The sequence below is a fragment of the Cyanistes caeruleus genome, chromosome Z (assembly GCF_971803275.1).
Source record: "Cyanistes caeruleus chromosome Z, bCyaCae1.hap1.1, whole genome shotgun sequence".
Classification (NCBI taxonomy): Eukaryota; Metazoa; Chordata; class Aves; order Passeriformes; family Paridae; genus Cyanistes; species Cyanistes caeruleus.
Window position 1 is genome coordinate 79,877,751 of NC_141732.1, and position 24,062 is coordinate 79,901,812.

Consider the following 24,062-nt stretch of genomic DNA (forward strand, 5'->3'; position numbering starts at 1 on the left):
ATCAAGGTGGGACAGGTCTAGGATGATTTGATAGGAAAATGAAGAAATAGCTATCCTGGATCTATGCCCCGTTGCTTCCCCAGTGTTCTACCACATCTGCATCCTTCTGCCTGCCTCCTCTCACACCGTGAACTCTTCAGGGTGCTGACAGCATCCTGCATTCTCTCAGCCTGGAATCCCACCTACTGCCACCTATCTACAGAGAAGAGCGTGCCCCCCCCCATCTTCTGTCTCCTTTCCATCCCCAAATTTATCACCAGGTTTTGCTTTACACCAAGCTCTGTATCCCAAGTCATTCCATGTCATCTCACTCCACTAATCCCAAACACAATCACATAAAGCATAAAAAGAAGGGAGAAATAGAGATGGGGAGATGGAGAAAGAGATCCCCTCCAGCATGTATCTGTGAATCTGTGAACCATTCATGTGCCTGCAGAGCAACAGAAAGGAACCCACCAGCTGAAGAAGGGACACCAAAATGACAGCATGAGAGATTTTTAAGAACAAAGAAGAGGAAAACCATGGCCATGATACAAGCAACCACTTTCCTAGCTACTGCAGACAGAATAAAACACGAGAACAGCTTATTGTCAGGCCTCTGCCTGCAGCAGGCCAGCAACAGACTTGAACAAAACCCTGGTTGCATCCCAGGTCTGATGGATTTAGGGAAGATGCGTGCTGTCCCAAAAAGACCCTGCCACCCCAGGCACAGCACACAATGTCACAGACACCCTTTGGCTCTCACAGTTACTAAATTTACTAGAAAGACTAAGCAAAACTGCACTTCCCAGCAATAAAACCCTTCTCTGATGGCATCACTGGAGACCCCACTCATGAATTAATTCAGAGGCTGCCCACTACCTATTAATTAGAGGACACTATTATGCAATAATGACAATTAATTAAACCTTCACTTATTAATCTAATACAGTCTCTTCCTTGCTGTTCTCAAATATACCCCAGGCAAGCAGCTACAATTTTTTAACTACAGAAGTGACAGGCTATGGGCTGACACTTCTTTAAAGAATGTCTTTAATATCAAAATAAAGTAAAACTGCCTCGTCTCCTGAGTACAACTGCAATAATGAGAAGTTGAACTCAATCTCTCCCAGCCTGCTGGGTTGAGAGAGATGGGATGTTTCCTTCTCAAAAGCCTCATCCTTCTCCTAGAAGACTGCTTCTCCCCACTGAGCATATCTGGGCATACACAGTTCTAGCTTGATGTTTCTCTAGCTTTAACCCAAATCAACTTTATGGAAAACACAGAGCTCCTGGGAATCAAAGAATTTCAGGTTGGACAAGATCTTTAAAGGTCATCTAGTCCAACATCCCTGCCATGGGATCCCTTCAACTACATCAGGCTCAGAGTCCTGCCTGAACTGGTCTTGATTTTCAGGGATGGGGCATCCACCACTTCTCTAGACAGTATCAGGAGGCACCACTGCATCCCTCTTTGTCCTCCACCAACAGCCACATCTGCACTGCCTAACAGCAAGCTGTGTTGCAGGGAGAAGGTACCTCCTGAGCCACAGCCTCCTCCTGAGATGCACCACCTTCTGGGACTGCCACGCGTCTTGCCGTGCTTGTGTGTGTGCTCTGCACCACGGACGTGCAACCTGACCCTGAGACGATGCTCAAGAGCCACTCTTACTGTCACCCTGGCAAATCGCCCTCTGGCTCGCATTTTACCCCTTGCATTTCCTTTTCCTACCACGCAGGGCCCTCGTTTTCCCCTGGCTGTATGTGCAGAGCCAGGGCACGGCAGGCAGGGCTGGGAGTGCTCTTCCTCATCGATGTCATCGTCCGCCAGCGCGAGGGACGGGGGTGCCTGGTTTTGCAGCTCCTGAGGTGACTCAGAACAGCCTAGGAATTACACTTGGAACAAATGATTAAAAACCCTCGCTTAGTCCCCCATCACCATGCAGGATCAACGCACTCAGCAGCACCAATCAGAGCTGCACCCTTCAAAATGAGGAGAACCAAGAACTGGTACTCCTCCAGACTGTTCCCTGAGTATGTGGAGGTGGGAATAAGGGTTTGGAAAACCCTTGGAAGGGAATCACCAGCACGCATTTCATCATTCTGTGAACCCCAGCAGAGTCGCCTCCTTCAAAAAGCCCATCCCCAAGATGCCAGCCTCCTCCTGTCCAGTAACTGCAGGCAGTAGCTCTTTGGAAAAACCCAAGAGGCACTGCAGTCATTTTGAAATGGAGGTGCCCAGACCTTCAATCATATGTTGTATCTATCTCAATCATTAGAATAAGCAGCTCGGATTTTCCTGGTAGGGAGGGAATCCTGGTGGGAAGAAGGAAACAGGATTTCAGAGGAGGAAACACAGAGCAGAGGAAGGGTTTGAAGGGGAAGGGAGGAGGCCCCTTGACTAGAAGCAAAAAACTACAGCAAAATAAACTTGCTCAGATGGTCTCTTGGGGATTTATAGCCTGAAATTCCAGCCACCTCCACCCACAGACAAGCAAAGAGCTGGAGCAGCAGAGACCTGAAAGATCCACCCTCGGCAGTCTGTGATCATGGGCATCAGCTGGCTTTACAAATCACAATCACAAGGAGTATCTTGGCCAATTTCCCTCTATTTTTTCTGAAAAGCTCCATGCTGTTGCAGGCCCATATTTCCAGGTGCTTCATAAACCATCCAGAGCCTGGGAGAAATGTATTGTCTCTGCCTTCCCCAGCTGGAAAAAAGAGCTCAGGATTTCAATTAGCATGTAAGGATGCTCAAGCCTATGTGCTTGAGTTTCCCACATGGAATTAACTCATGAGCTTCACAGCTGAGGACCAGGTAAACAAGAGATTCCAGCCCTTAATTAGGTACCCACCAAAATCTATTTCATGTAACTCAGCCTAGAGTGGCTTGGTCGAGGCTGTGCATGGAGCCTGAGCAGAAATTAATTGTGAAGAACCCAAAGAGGATTTAAAAGGGAGAATAAAAATACTCTTCTTCCCAGATCTGAATTATTTTTCATTAACCCAAGCCCGTTTTGTCCTGAAGCACCAACCCACCCATGGAGCAGCTGGACCTCAAGCCTTGCCCTTTGCTCATCAGCAGAAATGAGCCCCAGCACAACATTCCACTTCAGCCTGGCAGAACGGGCAGAGCTGTGTGCTCCTGCCTTGGCTGCCAATTCCATTCCCCAAGTCCTCTCTTTCTGGAGCCATTCCCACATCCCACCAGCTACACTGCACACAGTGATGATACCACATCCCAGTGGGATCGCAGAATCCCAGAAGAGCTCAGGTTGGAAAAGAGCTCACGGACCATCTAGTCCAACCTGTGCCTGACCCCCACCTTGTCACCCACCCAGAGCACAGTGCCACATCCAGGCCTTCCCTGGACACCTCCAGGGATGGGGACTCCAAACCTCCCTGCACAGCCCCTTCCAATGTCTGACCACTCTTTTCATGAAGATAGACACTCCTTGGCTATGTTTAGGTTAACTGGATGACCAGCAGTCTAAGGCTTCCCATCTCCTTTTCACTGCCCAAAAACTCCTTCATTTACATCTTCCCTTCCTGGTGATTGTCCTACCCATGCCAATCCATTGCAGCCTTCTATAAAGTTTTCAAATATCAAAGTAACAAACTTTGGGGCTCCTTGTATCTGAAAAGGGAAAAATCCAAGACATTTGTTATTCTGAATGTGGCATTTTGTGCAAGCTTTATGAGGCAACCACCTAGAAATCTGTATTGTTAGTTACATCAGGATCATTTCACTGCAGACCTTAACATCCTCCACTCATTAAGGACAGGGACATCAGAAGAACCACAGCAACTGGCTTTGGGCATTGCCTGAATGGGCATTACCATTCCCTCACCATATTACAGAGAGGTCCACAGACCTTGCCAGAAGGGTATATTACCATGCTAGGCCAGCTACTACTCCTTCACTTGCAACATCAAAAGCAATCCCTGCCCTGGAAAAGGAGAGAGATGCTCCACAAGCAAGGCAATGGAAACACAAAACCTGGAGTGACCTGTTGCCAAAGGTAGTGGCCAAAGGAGGGAAACACCCCAGTGTCCCCCCAGGGAACCCTCACCTCCTGGGATTAATTACTGCCCTCAACATCAGCTTTTTGCCATTTGTCCTCACCTTACTTCCTCCCACAAGCTGACTTGTCTGTAGTTACCTGTTCTGAAGCAAGTGTGGAAATCAGCAGCATTCCCAGCTGCAACTGAGAGCTGACTGATGCCAGGATCCAGGATAAATCATTGACAGGTTAGAGCTGGAAGGGGCAGTTAAAGGTGACTTAATTCAACCCCCTGATAATGAACAGGGACATCTTCAACTAGACCTTGTTGCTCAGAGCCCCATTCAATCTAGCCTTGAATGCTTCCAGGGATGGAGCATGCATTACTTTCTTGGCAACCTGTGCCAGTGCTTCACCAGCCTTATTGTAAAAACCTTCACCATTTTGTCTACTTTAAACAGACTCCCTTTTAGTTTAAAACTGTTATCTCTTGTCCTATTGCAACAGGCCCTGCTAAGGATGCTGTCCCCATCTTTCACGTTGACCCTTCAGGCACTGGATGGGGCTCTAAGGCCTTCCTGGAGAGAGGCTGAACACTCCCAGCTCTCCCAGCCTTTTCCCATGGCAGAGATGCTCCATCTTATCCCAGTCCCCCGCAAGCCAAGGTGATCTCAGCAAGCTCCAGCACGTGTCAGAGGGACACATCACAGTCCCACACCACACGTGACTGTGGCAGTGTTGGCAGTGGCCCAACATGAATACAGGAGTGTGTGCAGTGGTGCTTGAGTGTGCCTTTGTGATTGTGAGAGCACAGACTGTGCAGCCATCTCCTCCCAGACTCACACCTCCCCATCTCCAACACCCAGCACAGCTCTGCCAAGATGTAAATCCACACCAACTCCTTCATCGCTCAGCCCTGTCCTGCCTTCCCACTTGGGCACCCCAAAATGGGAAACAGCCCTGAAATAATGACTATAATTACAGTATGGTAGGTCTTAAAAGTAGCAGAGAAAGACAGCCCTCCTCTTCATGATATTCCCAGTATAACATGTCAAAACAAATCGCCCAAGGGAAATCTGTGCAGCTGGATGTAAATATTTTGATGTGCTCATGATAAAGCTTCTCGGTACTTACTCGGTACTTACTTTGTCCACTGCCAAAAAATTGGGCTGCTCCCCGTGCTTGCACCTCTACCCAGGCATGTACCCTCATCTGCTGCACACCAGAGGCCCCACAAAATCCACCTGCTCCTAGGAGTGTTTATGACTGTCCACTGAAAGAGGGCTATGTTCCTTTTCTGTTCATTTAAAATAAAATAAAAAATTAGAGAGTGGACAGGCAGCTAGGAATTTCTGAGGTTTGACAGCCCATAATCAGAGATGGACTGGCCTGAAATAGAAGGAAACAAGAAAGAAACAAGCCCCTGAACTGCTCCCCATTCATTTTTAGCAAGCAAACCAGGTGAGCACAGCAACTGCTATTTACCCTCTGAGTCACGGGAAACAGCACCCAGAACAGATGCTTTGCCAAAGCTTTGCAACAACAACCAAAAAAAAAAAAAAAAAAAATTTAAAAAAAAATTTTTAAAAAAATTATACTATTTAAGGCAAGTCTCAGGGCTTGCAAATTCCTTGTGAAGTTCAGGCTTGGGATAACGAAGAGCTCCAGGACTGAGGTCAGGCTGCTGCGGAGCACCTGCACTTAGCAATGCATCATTGACCAAATCCTGCTTGGGGCATCAAAGCCCTACAGACGTCACAGGCTGCACAGTCTGGCCCAGTAACCTGTAATTTCCCTGTAATCAGAAGCAACAGGGTGAGAGTTTTAGTGGCCATGCATAATGCATGTCCTCTAGCACGGCTGGGGGAGCGCGAGAGGAGCACGACAGCTGGCAGTACCAGCCACAGTGCTGGAGAACTGGACACCCCAAAACCCACAGAACAGCTCCAAGTGCCCTGTAACACCCCAAAGGCTCACTCCTCTCTCTGCTCCCAGCTTTTTCCCCATATTCCCCATGCAGCAGTCACACACACATGGTTTCACTGTGGCTGGTACCTACCTCCTTGTGGGCATCTGCTGCTTCTCAGCCTGAATGAGGGCTGAGCACATCAAATACATCACCCCCTCTCCCACAGAGTATGGAAAAAGCCAGCTGAATAGTTCATCAGCTGTAAGCAGCTCTCACTTTTCCAGGTATGACACACCCTACACTCAAAAATCTGTGGTAGTTTCACAACACTCTATGGAACTGCTCCCTTCCAGCCTGCTGCTGCTAGTTTCCTTCCCATTCCCCTTACCAATCCACCATCAACCTCATCATCATCAGCCCAGACACCTTCCTGCCATCCAACCTCCAGTACACACCCCCAGATATCAAGATCCAGCCCTCACCCCAGCTGTGAACTCCCCATCCTTATCCCTACATGAAAGGAAGGTGCTTTTACTCTGCTTTTCCCTTTATTTTCCCTCATGTATTCTTCCCCAGCCCTCCAATCCCTCGTTCCCTGTATTCTTGGTCCTTCCCTAAAAATCACAGTAAGTTTTAGACATCCCTGGAAACCCCTGAGAACACCTTATATGACGTTTTACACAATCCCAAAACACTCTTCTCCCTAAAACTGTAATAAACTCACTCCACCAAAGGCAACCATGCCCTTTAGCTCACGTGGCTTTCCGGAAAGAGACTTCCCCACCTGGACACCCACAGGTGGGTTTCATTCCAGGGCCAAGGTTCTACCAGGTCCCTTCCCCATGTGGAGTCACTGGCACAGAAGCCGAAATGGGAGCACATACCAGGGACTCCCTCCTCTATTTTATATCAAAAAGGCAGAGGACTGAGCTCAGAAATTATCCAGGGTCACCTGTCTGGAACAGCTACAATGCCCCACTTGGCCACACCATGGTGAGGCAGAAGCTGCTTCAAAAGGTTCCTGTAAACCAAGGATGCTCGTTGTGGCAGCTGCAAGCAGCAGGAACCTTCTGCTGGAAAATGGCAGCCAATAAAACCACAGAAATGGGTGTTAGGTTCTGCTGCAGCCAAAAGATCTGGGTTTGTCTGGCAGGAGGGTTCTCCCCAGTCACAGAATTACCAGTCCTTCATTTACCACCAGGATGTAACCTTTAAATACATCTCCTTAGAGTGATCAGTGCTGAGCACACCCCATGCCATCACTGCTGGAAGAGGACCAAGTGAAATCACAACAGACTTACCAAAAAATGGTGTGAACAGAGCACCTGAAGATCACTGAATGCTTCCCAGCCTGACCTCAAGCCAAGAGCAGCAGTGGGAGCAAGGAAAGAATCAAGATTTGAGGTTGCTGAAGCAGAGCAGACCAGACAGTCAATATCAAGTGATGTTTGCTACTGCAAATCTGCCAGCAAAGAGAGGGGAAGCCCAACTGATAAACACCTTGGGCTGTGAGACTAAGCACATGTGGGGAAGGTCGGCACACAGCGAGTGGGAGAGAGGAGGGCAGATGACACAAACTGGGACCTACTGGAAAATGTCTGCAAGAACTGGTTTCCTATAGAAAACAGGGTCTCTAACAACCTCGAAGTCCTCTTTGAAAAAGACAACTCTAAGCACTGCTCAGGAGACCTGTTTTCAAAAATTTCACTCAAAGTCGAGGTTTGCTGTTGGGAAGGAAGACTGATTTACCTCTGCCCTTGCTCAGGCTGCATCTCTCTGCTCAGATGGAACACAAGAGCCTTTACTCTTGCTCTTTGCCTTTCTTTGTTCTGAACTTGTGTTACCTGGCAGGTATCACACACTTCTTCAACCCCTCTCGCCCCTATCCAAGCTGCAGCAAGGGGTGCAAGACCCTGGAACGATCTTGGTCAGACCCTGTGACACTGCCTGTGTGGTTTGTATAAATAAACTGATGGGGACCCAAGGAGTAGAAGGGGATTCCAGAGGGGGAAAAAGTCCAGTGACAGATCTACAGCTTGAGTAATCTTTACCAGGCTCTGCCATTGTCACCAGCCAAGGACATTCTCCCAGGATATGGGGCCACCATGAGCTCTTCCCTTGCACGTTCCTCCCCATTCCCAGGAGCAGAGAGTTTTACAGACACACCTCTGGCTCCCCAGAAAAGAAATGAGTTTTGGGAAGTGCACCACGCCTCCAAAAGACCCGTGTCCTTCACCCAACTCCATGTCTTGACATGCCAGCACCCAACACGCACAAAATACAACCTCAAGTTAAAAAACCACACTACTACCTAAACCCTCCATCCCCTCCCCACACACTGAGCGGATCACAGGCATCACTCTCCAGGGCATGTCTGGTACTGCGTTATAGGGGTTAAACTTTATGACCTCAAAACCAACATTTTAAACCCAAAAGAGGAGGTGGAGGGACATGACAATGTGCCATGCCCCAAGCTGTGTGCTCCTACACTCAGGGAAATCTCACCTGAATCCTTACATAAACCCACCCAACCCCGCAGGTGCAACAAGGAAATCAAAACAAAGACTGAGAAAGTGAAAATAAAACCTCAGAAAACAAAAATTAAACCTAAGAAAATTAAAATGCAAACTACCTCCTGCAATATGACGGCTCCCTGGATCAGTTGCTGTACGTCCTCGGGAGTTTTTGGGGAGGACACCTCCACATCAGCAAACAACCAACAGTACCGAAACGACTGCACCCCATCTTCTGCCTGCAAAAGCTACAGCTGGTGGGATTTATTTTTTTCCCTACAGCGGTTCGACTCAGAGGTCTGGCCAGACTCACAGCTCTCAAATTCATTTAATAAATCATCTCCTAACCCCGCCCAGAAGCAAAAGGCAAATCTCTGTCTCCCAGGCACCTCCTGATTGGACTAACGTGCCTCTTGCTAATGACCCTGAGAGGAATAGCACGGCTCGAGTGACGTGTTTATGAAGATAAATATTTTAACTTCACAGTTTAGCGCTGTAAACTCATTCCAGCCAGAGAGTCTCTTTAAGTTGGTTCCAGGAGAAAATGCCTCAATAATTAAATTTTTATATATTTTATTTAATTCTTTTTTTGTTGTTGCTAGAGCTATGAAGTATTAATTGCAGTGAAATACGTGGCGTGTCTTTCAGGTGCAATTAGTAGCTGCTGGTGGATGGAAAAAAACCTGGCTGGTGAAGCCCAGGGAAAGGATGGGAGTGATTTCTCCCCTCAGCAGAGGGAATGCAGTGCTCTGCCCTATCTAATCTCACTATAGCAACGGGAAGACCTTGGCAACCCCGATCTTTACAGTTATTAAGATGGGAGCGGGAAGAGTCGGGAGCACAGTGCTGAGGGATGCTCGGCCAAGAGCCCAGCTGCCAAGGAAATAAAGCATCCTGTCTCTCTCAGGGGGATGCAGGGTCTGCCAAGCTCCCAGGGTGGGGCAGTAGCCCAAGGCTGGCTCCCCAAAACTTTTTTTGCGGTGGCTTCTTATGCCAGAGAGGAGACACGCATCTCCTCATCACACCCTGGAGAAAGATCTCCAATTCCTGCTGCTTGGACCTGCTGGAGGAAGGCACAGAGATGCTCCAAGGTGGAGCCCCCCTGCTCTGAAGACAGGCTGAGAGAGCTGGGAATGTTCACCTGGAGAAGAGAGCCCCTTTTGCTCTCTTAAAGCACCTGCCAGTAGCAGAAAGATGTTTCTAAGAGACGGGGTAAACTTTTTAGCAGGGCCTATCACAATGACAACTTTAAATCACCAGAGAAGGTAGGTTTCAACTAGGTTAGAAGGATGGAATTTTTACACTGAGGATGGTGAAGCTCTGGCACAGGTTGCCCAGAGAAGTTGTGGCTGTTCCATCCCTGGAAGTGTTCAAGGGCAGGCTGGGTGGGGCTCTCAGCAACCTGGTCTTTTTCAAGATACCTCTCCCCAATGCAGGGGGTTGGAGAAGATGATCTTCCAACCCTAACTATTCAATTATTCCCTAATTTCCCCAAGGATCCAAGAAGATATTGTTCTTAGGAGCAGGGGCCAAGTCTGCATGCAGCTGCTGTCCCTCAGCCCCACAAGGACATCCTAAACAGGATGGGGACAAGGAGGCTCCCCCATAAGTGCCACCCAGCCTGGGGCTGCCAGCAACCTGCCCCACTGCCATCTCCAGAGATTGCTCACTCTCGGCTCCCACCAGGATGATTCACACTCTAATGCAAAGGCACAAAGTGCTCAGATAAGTTTATTGCAAAATAGCACATCCTGGTGACTGCCTGGCCCAGAGCCACTTCAGTCCCAGGCTCCCAGACAGCGGGGACAGCCCCAGGGCTAACCTGGAGGCCACCAGCTCCTGCCCACAGCTTGGTCCCACCTGGACAGAGCAGAGAGCTATGGGCTTCTCCCCTATCAAAAAGGGATATTCCACTAAAACGTTACTAATCCTGTGCCCCCGTAAAAGGGAGGAAAATCTAGCTAGATCTGGAAATCCAGACCCTACAGCTCACTGAGCAGCCCTGGGGATCTCCCACCCGTTCTGCTGCACCAACTCACTGTGACAGACACTCACCAGAACAGGCTACTGACTCAGGGAGGGCTGCCTGGGGACCCTCCAAGGTTCAACTGCTCCTACTGCCATTCACACTGCCAGTAAAATAACACTAATAATCCATTACAAACTTCCAAGGCAGGGTGAGTCAGTCTTTTTGGTGGCAAAAGTTGTGTTTGTCTCCAGCACTGCTCTTCTTGGCACCTCAAAGTCCTGGGATCACGTTCCTCCCACAGCTTCCTCTACTGTCAATTTCCACACAAATTCCACTGTTTCCTTCCTTCCAGCAGCCTGATTAGCCCAAAGTTTCTTCACCAGGCTCTAAAGAACTGTCCCACAATCCAAGCCTAGCAAAGGTGCGTGTCCCCAGCAGCTGGAACAGCCCTTGGTGCTCCATGCTAGCTCTCCCCAGCCGGAGTACTGGAACTTTCCTAACCACCAAAGTCCCCAGCTGACTTCCAGACACATTCCTCATGATCCCAGTGTTAACTCCTCCAGGGTTTTACCAGCATTACAACATAAAGCAGGCAACTGGGCCAACTCCAGACAGAACTACATGCTGCTGGTCATGTTTTCCAAGCAAAAGAAAGAGAGGAAGCTCCCACTTCACTCTGTTGGGTGAAAAACATCAGGGCAGGCCATGTTAAAATACCATTATGAATGGAGAAGCAGCAGGAAAAAAACCCACTAGATTAGAAAAAGCAATTTGTTCCCATTCAAGAAGGTGTAGAAAACTTTGATTTACGATTCCCACCCCTCAGCCAGCTCTTCAGATGGTGAATATTGACCAAATTCCATGGACCTCTGCTAAGACCCATATGTCCAACCTCTTAGGACTCTTCTGAGTGTACGAACGAGGTTTTGCTCGCTTTTATTTTTTACTTTTGACTGGGCTAGAAAGAACCTCAGTCAAAACACAAAGTGCCCTTGGTGCACATTAAAAACCAAAAGCTCTCAGAGATCAATGCCAAGACTTTAATCATTTGACCTTATCTGGCCAAAACCAGCATGCTGCCACCCGTGTCCCCTCCATCCAGGCAGGCCACCCAGCAGGCTGCCAGGCCATGTCCCAGCAGTGGGAACGCTGCTGGGTGGAGCAGTGGTGGTAAATCAAGAGACAGTGTGTCATCCCAGGGGCCCATTCCAGCCTCAGACACCCGCCAGCACCAGGGACCAGCAGGCTCTTTATCTTGTCACCAGTGACTAAGAGCATCCCTGGCATCCCAGAAAAATACAGGTGATGGGAAATGGCCCTTTTCCAAGGAAGGACGGATCCTTTATTACATCCTGTTTATCTCCCACATTACTGAAGGGAAAGCCATGAAGCATGCGATCCTTTCAGGTTCTCTGAATCCACTTAGATTTTATCTCTGGAGCTGGAGCTTTCCAGGAATGAAATAGCTGCAAGACACAATGTGGATGAAACGAAATCAAATAGAGAGTCTCCAACATGAAAGGCAAACTAAAAGGATGACGGCACTAGTTAGACGGAAGGAGAAATAAGGAGGAAAGGAAATTAAAAGCAATTAAAAGGAATTAATTAGAAGGTACGATGGAGCTATGGAAGAGGAAAAACAGCTATGCAGAGTTCACTAAATACCCCCAAACTTTTAATTGTCACACTTGGAACTGCAAGCCCTGCAGGTTCAAAACCCCCCTGGCAGTTTCCAAATGAAAAAAATTCCCATGGCTTAAACAAATTACTTCTTTGCCTCTAAGTCTGAATGGCAGACAAGATTCTGAGCTTCTACTCCAAACCATGAAGGCAGAAGTGCATCCTGCTCTCCCCTTCAGTCCACTGGCCCAGGTGGACAGCCCACTCCATCACCTGATACCAGAAGTTGGGGCTTCAAGTAGAATGTTGATGCTGCAGTCCCCAGATTTGGGCTGAATCCTTTGCATCCACCCCATGTTCCTGCTAGGATTTTCACTGGGCCCTGGGGGTTTTCAGGCCACTGTCTGTGCTTGAAGTCACCAGGATGAGACTTGCTGCTGGGTTAGTCCTGGGGGAGACGGCTGGCACCTGGAGCATCTCATCTCATCAAAATGCACTGTCTGCATTTCCACTAAAACCTAACAGTCCTTTCCACAGGACCACAGCATGGTTTGTGTTGGAAGGCATCTTACACACCATCTCAACCATCAGCAGAGACACCTCCCACTACCCAGGTTGCCCCAAGCCCTGTCCAACCTGGCCTGGAACCCTTCCAGGGATGGGGCAGCCACAGCATCTCTGGGCAACCTGTGCCAGGGCCTCACCACCCAAAGAAGAATTTCTTCTCAATATTTAATCTAACCCTGCCCTCTGGCAGTTAAAAGCATGATCATCCCCAGTTCTGAGCCAGAACGAGGTTCTAAATAAAAACACTACCATGCAAAGGGCTGCAGAGAGCAGGAGGCCCCTGTTTCTCCAGGCCTTCCCTTTGCCAGCCACCTTGGTTTTAACCCTGAGAAGTGAGGAAGTTCCCTCCAGAGATCAAAAAGCCCCTATTAAGGGAATAGTGGTGATGGCTGGGAGGAGCAACGAGAGGTCATAAAAAAAAGCAGGCAGACACTGTTTGTCTTGGCCTCCTGGACATGTGTTATTTTCCTGGGATACAAGCTCCAGCCCCATGCTGAAGGCAAGGATGCATGAAACAGAGACGGGGCTGCCTTGCCAACGTGGAGTTTGTTTCGGAAGAAACTCACCCGGCATTTCCGTGCAGGAAGGAGACAGCGGGGCTGCACAGCCAGGGCTGCTGGATGGTGCCTGGAAAGCACCAGCCAGATCCTTCAGGCTTGGGGTGCATGCACAGGGTCCAGGCAGCACCTCAAAAAAACCCACATGGGTTGAAAGTTGAAAGCTCCCTGTGGTCTTTCCATGCTCTCCATCCATCCATCCATCCATCCATCCATCCATCCATCCATCCATCCATCCTTGATTCCCTCAGCTACAAGGCAGATCATGAACAGGTCTACAGGGACTGTGCCAAAGGCTCTGTCCCCATCCCCTGCACCAGCCCTGACACCCCCTCTGCTTCAGCCACTTCAGTCTTCAGAGACCCAGAAAGCCCTGGCTGTGTTTAACTGAGTGACCTCACACTGATTTACACAACAATAACCCTGTTTCCTAACATACTAGCTTCAGGCAGCTCCCTCCAGTGACAGAACCACACTACTCCAAGGAAAGGGAGAACTCCATTATCAGTTACCCACTACAATTCAGAATTTAAAAAAAAAAAAAATCTTCTTTATATTAAAGGCACAGCTAATGTGACACAAAAATCAACTCATTTTTAACACAAACCTAGGGAGGATTTTTTTTTTCTTTTTTGTTTTTTCTTGAACAGTTTTTGCTTGGACTGCTTCATGCTTTGAAGTTAATTATAACTATCTAGCTTTATACATCACTTGCTCAGAAAGTTACAAGCCTCCCATATCTCCCTGATTTATTTGGGACCAGGGTTTGAAAGTCACAGCTGTCACCAGCCCAGCTTCCATTAGGGAGATTAATCTTCCCCAAGATGTGTCTTTGGGAAGGTCTGAATCACAGGGTTGGATCCTGCTCTTGGTTACTTGGCATTACAAGAATTGCAAGAAAGGGAGGAAAAACAAAGCTAGGCTAGACTGGCGAGCATCAAACCTCCTGCTGTGGGACTGGACAAGGACATTTGGGACTTTTGAGCAGAATATTTATGCCCTACACAGTAAAGCAGAGCCCTGCCCCACTGCTGGATCTGCCAGGCACTGGGGCAAGTTAGTAAAACTAATAGCAGTAACCAAATTGTGCTTGGGAAAGTCAACAGAGCATCAAACAGCAGCCCTGCCTACATGATGGATGGAAATGTTTTAGCTGCTGGTCCTCAGTGATGCTCATGGAGACCCTCTGCTGCTCTGGGGTGTGCCACGGATGACAGTCCTCACTCCTAAATTAGGGAACCTCCTATTCCACAGTGCCAAATCAACTCAAATGAACTCAAAAGAAGCAGTGAGGGAAGAGCTCATCCCATGGCAAACACCAGGCACTGCTGAGACAACCAGCTTGAGAACAACCCCCTGCAAACAGCCTGCACCTTCTTCCCCCCACCTCTCCCAGCTCATTATCTATCCACAGGAGCAAAATAAAAGCTCTGGGCTTTTAGTTAGAAGAGCATCAAATCAGGGTCTTGCCATCCACATTGAGAACACAGGCAGCACCTACAAGGAAGAAATGAGTTTAAGCCACCAGATCTCAGGCCAATTCAAAGCAAACCTTGAAGAGCCACCAGATCATTCTTACATACTCCTACACACACACCAAAGGGACAAGAGGAACTGCCTGGCAGGGGAGGAACTGGAACAGCTTCAAGTGAAGAGCTGCACTCCCAGGGGAGCTGGTATGAAGAGATACCAGTGTGCAATGCCTCCTTCCTGGCTCTGCTGCCTGCAACATGCAGGGAAACACAAACCAAGAGCAGGTTTTGTGCTGGAGCAGAATCTGCTGAAAGGTTTTCTCGGTGCATCTCAAAGGTAGAGGGCTTTCAGCAGTTGCTAATCTGAAAATCCAAGAGGGAATCATGTGTGGTGAGGTTCTGCTGCAGATTAGTGCAAGGAGAGCATCACCACTGGCCTGGAACCAGTGGTGATGGGCTGGTGGTCTTCAACCAGATGCCTGCCACAGCAACAAGGTTTTGAGGAGCTTAACATTTAATTTGGGTTGGGTTTTCTGCCTGCCAAGCAAGGCTGCTTTGTGAATTAGCCCATTTCTTGCATGGACCCAGGACAGGAGCTCAAGAGATACAACTCAGCTGCACCTCCAGCAAACATCACTCTTCACCACAGAAGGCACAGGGCGATGCTCACCTTTAATTTGGGGAACCTGCAATGGATCAACACCACTTTTTCCTTATGAAAGCAGCAGAATCCAGCTTACAAATTAAAAGGCTGCAGCCTGTAAGCAATTAGCATGCACTCCCACTGCATAAGGCTATCATTGTCAAAATAACTGTAAACCCCTTCTTTAAAGCTCAGTCTTACAGAATTTTTCTGCCTTGGGCTCCACTGAGCTGGCAGGGCCCTGTATTTGTTCCTCAGCTGAGACGGTTGCAAGTTGAGCGCTGAATGGCGGTGTTGCTGCTACAGGGATTGTGCAGCTAAATAATTCAGTAACCAATTACTGTTTAACAATATCCCTCCCCATCATCCCAGCGTCGATCCATCATCCCAGGCCAAGAGAGCCTAGCAGAAAGGAGGCAGCGAGAAGCCTCCTTGTGAGGTAAACACATTGACTCGTGTATAATATACAACTTATTGATCAGAAGACAAGGTATACAGCACATTTTATTGCATGCTAAATGAGGGCTGTAATGAATTGCTGCTTGCCTCCAGGTCATTTGTTTGATTGCCACCTAAGCAAACTGGTGAGGGCGAAAGGTCCTGCCTCTGGATGGGTCCTCGGTGAAATGAGCTGCTGATCAAGAGAAACAAGAGAAAGCAGGACAGCCTAACGCTGCTTCTGTGCATGAGGAACAGGAAAGCTGGTCTTCTCCCTCATCCCCAAAATGTACAAGACACGACTGTAGCTGATGCTTGCACCAAGAGCATCGGGGCCACTGCGCCCAACCAGGCCTTCAGCAAGGCCATCCAGTGCTCCCAGCCCAGGGTCACACTGCTCAGGACTGGTCCCCCCCAGCCTGTCGCTGTGCCTGGGCCGTGATCTGAAAACACAGCTGACTTCACATTTAAAGAGTCAGGGATACAGAGCACACATGGCCAGCTGCCCCCCTGGCTGTAAGACAAGGGCTGAACCTGTTCTTCACGCCGGGCATCGCCAGAGCTCACCCAGCTTTTCTCCACCACCGCGGCTCTGCAGAGAAACACGCCTGGTTTTTAAAGATATCCCTCCTGACTGCTTGGTTCCTCCTTTGTGTAGCTTTAAAGCTTTCTTCTGCGCAGCTATAAAAGGGTGTGAGAAAACTTGGAAAGGAAGCCCTGGGTGGTACAGACAACTGGAACAAGGAGCAATCTGTGCCCAGGGCAGGGGAGGGGGTGGCAGAGCCCACACGGTGCCAGGCTGAATGGCTGCCGGGGAGGAAATGACACACCACACTATCCTGCCTTTGTCCAGGGGCGAGACCAAAACGCTCCAGAGGAAAAAGAAAAACCAAAAAGGGATTATTCTGCCTTGTGTTCTCCCTCCCCTCGCCTCCCTGCCACCCCCAGGCAGGCTACAGGTGACTGCCTCCACATCCTCGCTCCAGTGGACCGTGGGGCATCGTGATCTGAGCAGCATCTGGTTTGCTTTAGCATCGGGCTTATACTTTCATGCTACTCAGGTTTCTCCCTGCTTTTTAATTAGGAATCACGGCCACGAGGCCACCCGTTGCTGGGTCTGTCTGGGCAGCAGAGCCCAGGTGCAGGAACATCCTGCTCCGCTGCTCCCACCACAAGCTGCCAGGGAAATGCCGTGGGCAGTGGGGGACAGGCAGTGTCCCCCAGCCCTGCCTGTGTGCAAGGTGACACCCAGCACACAGCAGCCAAGCTGCCCACACTGGTGTCCTGCCCAAACCCTGTCTCCCAAGGGGCTGTGACTCCAGCAGCATCCTGGCTGCATTCTCTGGAAAAACGAAGACTTAAAAAACCTTCTGGCCTCATTTTAAAAAGGTTAAGCTCAAAAATTGGGTGTTTTCCAAACCTTTCACTCTCACCTCCCCTGCATGAGTGGTCACTCCTTCACAACAGCTGTGGGATTTCCCCAGTGTCCATCACTGGGATAATCCTGTCCCCAGGGGCTTGTCTCCTCCTTACACACAAATGAGGTTTGTCCTAGGCTCAGATCCTTCACCTACAGCTCATGAGCCATCTCCCAAATGCCCAAACAACTTCTGAAGCTTCACCCCACCATATCACACTTTTTTTTTCAATTTCTTCTCTTTTTCTCAGTGTTCTGGTATCCCATCTAATGTGTCTTCCCTTGTAAGAGGACGAGAACTGACGCTTAATATTCAGCCAAAACTCTGACTGTATCACCTCCCACTCCTCACTTCAAGCATAATGAAAACAAGGAAGGTACAAGTCCATCTTCATATAAATTAAGAAGTCCACCCTCAAAGGAACTAAAATCTCTATTGTACATACCCATACAGATGGTGCATCTCATTAAAAAACAAAAACCCCAGAGAAACCCAACTAAACAAGTGTCCACGGACACAAGTTCTCCTCCTGCATCATATGAGCACTTTAAAAGGTCAATACTGGGAAGAAATTCCTCCCTTTGAGAGTGGGGAGGCCCTGGAACAGGGTGCTCAGAGCAGCTGTGGCTGTCCCTGGATCCCTGCAGTGGCCAAGGCCAGGCTGGACAGGGCTTGGAGCAGCCTGGAACAGTGGAAGGTGTCCCTGCCCATGGGGTTCCCTCTACCTTCAGCTGGTACAACTCATCAGAGCAGCCCTTCAGCCCAGCTCTCACTCTTACAGACACCAGGACTTCTCTGTCTACATGAGCTATAAAATCTTCTGTCCATTCCACAGCTGGCTGGGGCCCTCAGTGCTAGAAGCTGTAAACAACAAAAAAACCTCAAAATTATCAATTGCAGCAGACATATCCAGGTCATATTTTTCTTCCTCTGCATGCCAGAGCTTTTTCCCCTTTAAGGAAAACCCAGTGCTTCCCTTTTTATTCCTCTTTCAACTAACGATTTGCAAACTTTAAAGTCAAAACAATAAACAACAAACCAGCTCTTTACCCCCATCATTAGTTTAGTGTCAGGTGGAGGACAGTGGGCCTTGCAAAGCTGGACGGTGAGTTAAAACAGTCTGGCTTTTTTTCCTATTGCAATCAGTTTTGCAGGGTGAACATGCAACCCCACCACAGCAAAGAGGAGGATGGGCAGGGAGCAAGCACATGGCTTGGGGATTTCGGTGCCTTGTCAGATCTGAGGGAGCCTGGGTGAGCCTCAGTGAGCTACAGCCCATTTGCAAACAAAAACTAGAGGCAGAAGAGGGTCAGAAATGGTGCAGGCAACTCAGCTGGTATCACACCAGCCAGCACAAGGTCACCTTGCTGAGTACACCTCGGTGAGGAACACCCTAAGACTGAAGATCTTCCACTTCTACATGGATCCAATCTTGAACAAGAAAGGCTGCAAAGCTCCCTCTTGGGGCTCTGCAGTGCTCAGTCTGGACTGAGGAGGATTCTCTTTTCCTCTTGCCCTCCATGAAGATTCATCCCAAGCACCTCCAGCTCTGAGGAGGAGCAAAACCTGACCACTGTCCCTCCAGAAAACAGCATCCAGCAGCACCAGTGGCAGCACCAGCACAGCCCCTTGCCAAGCCCAACCATGCAGCCACCACCTGAAACAATCTCCTCATCAGCACCTGTCCCTCATCCATTGGGAAAAGCTGTCCCACGCAGATACATGACCTTGTTACATTCTTAATTAGTAACTATTGATAACCTATAGGTGTGGCCGGCCAGCCTGCAGCAGAGCCTCCCTTTGCTCAACTGATGAAGGACCTGAGCTGGACAGGGTAGGACAGTGAGCTCTGCCTCTGGGGAGGGAAGGAGGGAGGAGGAGAGCCCATGGGAAGATGGGAAAAGGATCATTCTGGTGATGAACTCTGAGGAAGACCCACAGCACAAGGTGAGAGTGATGGAGACACTTGAGATGGGGGAGCAGGAGAGGACAACCCTGAGCACAAAGCACCGCAAACAGAAGGAAGATTCACCGCTCTGGGTCATCTCAATCACCTGGGTGTCCCCAGGACATGAGACACCAGACACTCCTTAGTCAGCCCAGCCACCCCAGGCACCACCAGCCCGGGGGCCAGTGCGCTGTGGGGAGCCCTGGGGAAACACTGAAAGGAGCCGCCAGCCTCAGGGTGCGCTGTCTGAATGTTTGCATATTGGAAACCACATAAAAACACCCCCTAATACCAATAAAAGTAGCGTAAGAGATGCAAACACACCACTGCAAATACACCAAGGGTGCACACCCCATGCTGAACCCACCAGGGTGGCTACCAAAGCCCCCAGAGATGTTCCCATCCCCAGGAGCTCGTGGTGGAGCATCAGATGAGGCAGAGGGTGAGAGGAAAAGGTGTTCAGCAGTATTCAGTGTGGCAGAAGAATGGTTTGTGGGTTGGGGTTTGGTTTTGTTTTTTTTTTTTAAACCACACCTGCACATCATCCACCCATTTGTGCCCCTCCAGACTCATCCACACACTCACCACTTGCAAGCTGCTTCCCAACAAGGACCAACTTTGTTAAGAAGAAGTACAGGGCCTGAGGCAAAATTAGCTTTTTTGTCTCCCAAACGGGCAATTATCTCTTGCACAACTATGCAAGACTAAAACACAGGAGAGGCAATATTAAGCTTTACTAAAATGTGCCTTTAAAGTACAAATTGTTGCAACATGTGAAAATAACGTGGGGGAATTGCAGTTGTGGAAAATTTGAAGTGCTTTTTATTTTATCGTTTTCAGGCATACCAGCCTCCCAATCGAGGTGACCCAAAAAAAAATCACTACTTTCAGCTGTGCTAGACACAGCACCCCATTTTTAGACTATTTTTTAGAGAAGGTAAAATGATCTGCTTCTCTGCTCCTCCTGAAGACCCACAGATACCTTCCTTTCAATATTTAAAGGGAGGTTATAAAAAAGATGGAAAGAGACTTTTTACATGGACATGTAGTGATAGGAGAAGGGAGAAGCATTTTAAACTCAGAGTTTTAAATTTAGATTAAATGTTACAAAGAAATCCTTCCCTGTGAGGGTGGAGAGGCCCTGGCACAGATTTCCCAGAGAAAGCTGTGGCTGCCCATTCCCTGGAAGTGTCAAAGGCCAGGCTGGACAAGGCTTGGAGCAACCTGGGATAGTGGAAAGTGTCCTGGATGAGCTTTAAGAATCCTCCCAACCCAAACCATTCTATAAAAGACATTTAAAAAGGCATCAAAACATAACACAGACTGTGCTGTAGGAGCCTGTACATACATGTACAGACAAATCTGCTTAAATGGGATACTCAAGTTGCATCAGCATCACAAAAAGTTAACACTCATTTTCATAACTTGAAGAAGAACCCTAAAATGGGTCATTTCTAACCTGGTACCATTAATTTACATGCCAATGTTTGTTTAGTGAAGCCTATCCATCCTGGGTCACTTAAACCTTTAAACCTGAACACAGGAAATTAATGCAACGCAGTATTAATTACATGTTGTGAAAGGACTCATTTTACAGCCTAATAGTTTGAAACAGTTAAAAGAAACCCTACTGCTTGTGTCCTGCTTACAATTCACATGGCAACCCTGCACTTCTGATCAGGCTGACCAAGAAGCGTTCATCTTCTTGTGGGGAAAACAAACAACTGCATATCAGACATTAATTCCATTAATCCAGGGCACCAGCCAGCACCAGCTTTGCACCAATCATACAAGAACAGAATAAATACCCTGACCTGGAAAGGCCCACAAGGACCATCAAAGCCCAACTCCTGGCCCTGCACAGGACAGCCCAAATAATCACAATGCCTGCTGCCTTTGGGCTGGGGAGAGGATCAAGGTCCTCAGTACGGAATTCCAGCCCCAAAAAGAAACCCTAAAGTGGAAACACCCAAGGAAGAGGACAATTCACAAAGACCACGCTGACCAGTAACAGCACTGGCCACAAATCCCTGCTGAGCAACCTCAGTGACTACCAGCAGTCATGCCTCTCCTCTCCCCTGTTTAATTCATAATCAAGATGCTCAAAAGCGACAGTGAATACCCCAGATACGCTCTCTCACATCTCCTGGACCTCAGCCTCGAGCTCCCTGCTGAGCTGGCAGAGGTCACCATGCTCCTGCCCACCCTTTTCTCAGCTTCACTTTGATCGCACGCTCACCACAGAGCAAGGCAACCTAAAAACAAAGGCCCCAGAGGGATCCATATTTCAAACTTGCCAGTGGCTTCTGACTCGTGCCCCTGTGCCAAGGCACAACAGGCTCCACAGAAGGACTCATCTCCGTGGCAGTCATGGAGTTCATCTCCTGCCAGTTAGCTTGAGGTCCCTACATTTGCTAATGCTGATTTGGTTACTGCCATCAGACTTGATCAAGCATGCAAATCTTCAAGTCTCAAGCTAGACAAAGCCTGGAGAAAGGAGAAGGCTGGAGCAAACGAATATGTAAAAACAGCATTTATTTATTGAAATAGAAAAAAGAAAGGGGGGAAAGAAGTAAATTTTTCACCTCCTTCCCTCCCGACCTCCTCCTCTGATATATGTTCTTAGACATGATGCAATGAGAGGGCTCCCACAGCACTGAAAAGGTTCCTGCCCCCAGGAACAGAGTCTAAGGGGTCCCACAGGGCAAAGGCCACCTTGCAGACTGGTAGATGTTGTACCCACTGGACAGAAGGTCTGCAAAAAGGAGCAACAGCAGGTTGAGAGGCTCCACTTTTCTCGGCATGTCATTAATTCATAAGGCTACTTAGGGCTTGACTGGCAGGTCAATGGAGAAAAACTCTGCCCTTTCTACTCTGCTCAGTAACACCCCACCTGCAGAGCTGTCCCCAGCACTGGGCTCCCCAACACATGAAGGACGTGGAGCTGCTGGAGCCGGCCCAGAGGAGGCCACGCAGCTGCTGCCAGGGCTGGAGCCCCTGTGCTCTGGAGGCAGCCTGGGAGAGCTGGGGCTGCTCCCCTGCACAAGTATTCAGGCTCCAGGGAGAGCTGAGAGCCCCTGGCAGGGCCTAAAGGGGCTCCAGGAGAGCTGCCCAGGGACTGGGGACAAGGCTTGCAGGGCCAGCACCCAGGCAATGGCTTGCCAGTGCCAGAGGGCAGGCCCAGCTGGGATATTGGCAAAGAATTGCTGGCTGGGAGGGTGGGCAGGCCCTGGCACAGGGTGCCCAGAGCAGCTGGGGCTGCCCCTGGAAGCGTCCAAGGCCAGGCTGGACAGGGTTTAGAACAACCTGGGACAGTGGAAGGTGTCCCTGCCCACAGCAAGGGGTGGAACTGGATGAGTTTTAAGGTCCCTTCCAGCCCAAACCATTCTGTAACTTTGTAGAGCATCATGCACCCCACAACCCAAAGGAGTCCATGTGTTTTTGCTGGCAAAGGCAACACTTTTCAGATAAGCCATAGAGCTGCTGATTTTACCCACTGAAAGACATAAATACAATGTCCACATTATGTTCATAGGGGTGTCCAATAGTTTCCCGTAGGGTTCATGCAATTTGTGGACCCGAATTTTCCCTGCAGCTACAAGCAGAAGAAGTAATATTGCATTTAGGGTCCTGAACCATGGTGCAGCTTTGTTATTAAACAGCTGACACTACCCTGAAGCCTGGGAGCAGCATTTTATGTGCATGTGAGAGTTTACAGAGCATTTGTGTGTCGTTTCTGATGAATGGCACTGCATAAATGTTAGATCTTCAACCCATTGCTCTCGCAAATACTATTTCTTCTCTTATTTATTTGTATTGCTGTAATTCATTCAGGTGCCAACCATGACTGAGGCCATGCCATCAATAAGCAGCCTGACAACAGCAGCAAGAGACAACAGCTGCTCTACAGATCACACAGGAGAACAGGAAGCATCTTGACTGGTGTCAGTGGGGAACGGTTGTAATGCCAGGGAACATCCTCAAATCCCAAGGAAAACCCCAGCAAAGCAAACCAAACTCTGAGATGCACAGAGGACCCATGCAAGTGTTAAACTAGAAGAGGCACAGAAGCCCCACCTGTGGCATAACATGGGGTCTCAGACAGAGAGGAGAGGTCTCTTGCAGACGGAGGTGTGTGTGCCACAAAAACACCTAAACCACGAGGAACTACAGGCCAGCAGCTCAGCCCTATCCAAAGCCGGTCACAGATCAAAGAACCACAGAATTGTTAAGGCTGGAAAAGCTCTCTAAAATTGAGTCTTACCATTCCCCCAGCACTGGCAAGCCCAACATTAACCCACTGTCTCCAGGTGCCACATCCACATGGCTTCTAAATCCCTCCAGGGACTGGGACTCCACCACCACCCTGAGCAGACTGGGTCAACATTTGCCAACACCTTCTGTGAAGAAATTTTCACTGATATAAAATCTAAACTTCCCTGATGCAACTTGAGGCCATTTCATCTTGTCCCTGTGGTTTGTCCTAGCTGTGACAGCCTCCCTAGCTGCCCTGGAGACCTGCTTTCCTAAAGGAGCAATAAACATATGCCCCAGTGCTGGTTTGTATGGACCAGCAGGGTGAGATGCTATCAGCCCTCAGCTCTCCTCTGCTCCAAAAGCACCCCGAGGCAGCATGCAAGCCCTGCTGCTGGGGAGCAGTGCGGTGGCTGGATTTGCAATACCCCAGCTCTGCTCTGGCAAGGTGCGGCCCTGCACTCTCCCTGATGAAGTCAATACAATGTCCAGAAGCAGGCTGATGTGGTCAGCACCCCTGGGGATGTGGGCTAGTTCATGCCAGCCACTGTGCCACTTTCTGTGCCCATGCCAGAGGTTCATCCCATGTAGCACCTGCATGTGGACATCCACCAAGCTGCTGCCACCCTGAGCCACACCTGACAGCGTCACCAGGGTGGGCAGGACCTCCAAGACATGAAGGTCTGCCAATATCCCAGTCCTGCTCCCTAGGAATTGTACCAGCCTGCAACAACAGCACAGCTGTCTCCTGGTTGTTCTTGCCACCCAGAC

At 49.1% G+C, this 24,062-nt stretch overlaps 1 protein-coding gene across 5 annotated transcripts in view; it reads right to left on the reverse strand.

Annotated features, from left to right (window-relative positions):
• ZBTB7C (zinc finger and BTB domain containing 7C) overlaps positions 1 to 24,062 on the reverse strand; it is a 150,448-nt gene that overhangs the window by 121,597 nt on the left and 4,789 nt on the right. Inside the window, exon 1 of one of the 5 annotated variants that reach the window (XM_086870085.1) lies at positions 8,525 to 8,712. The exons of 2 other annotated variants lie outside the window; for them this stretch is intronic. The gene's annotated coding sequence lies outside the window, so the exon portion shown is untranslated. Of the gene's footprint in view, positions 1 to 8,524; positions 8,809 to 24,062 lie in introns of those variants that run through there. 2 more of the 5 variants (XM_086870081.1, XM_086870087.1) reach the window with 2 other exon arrangements.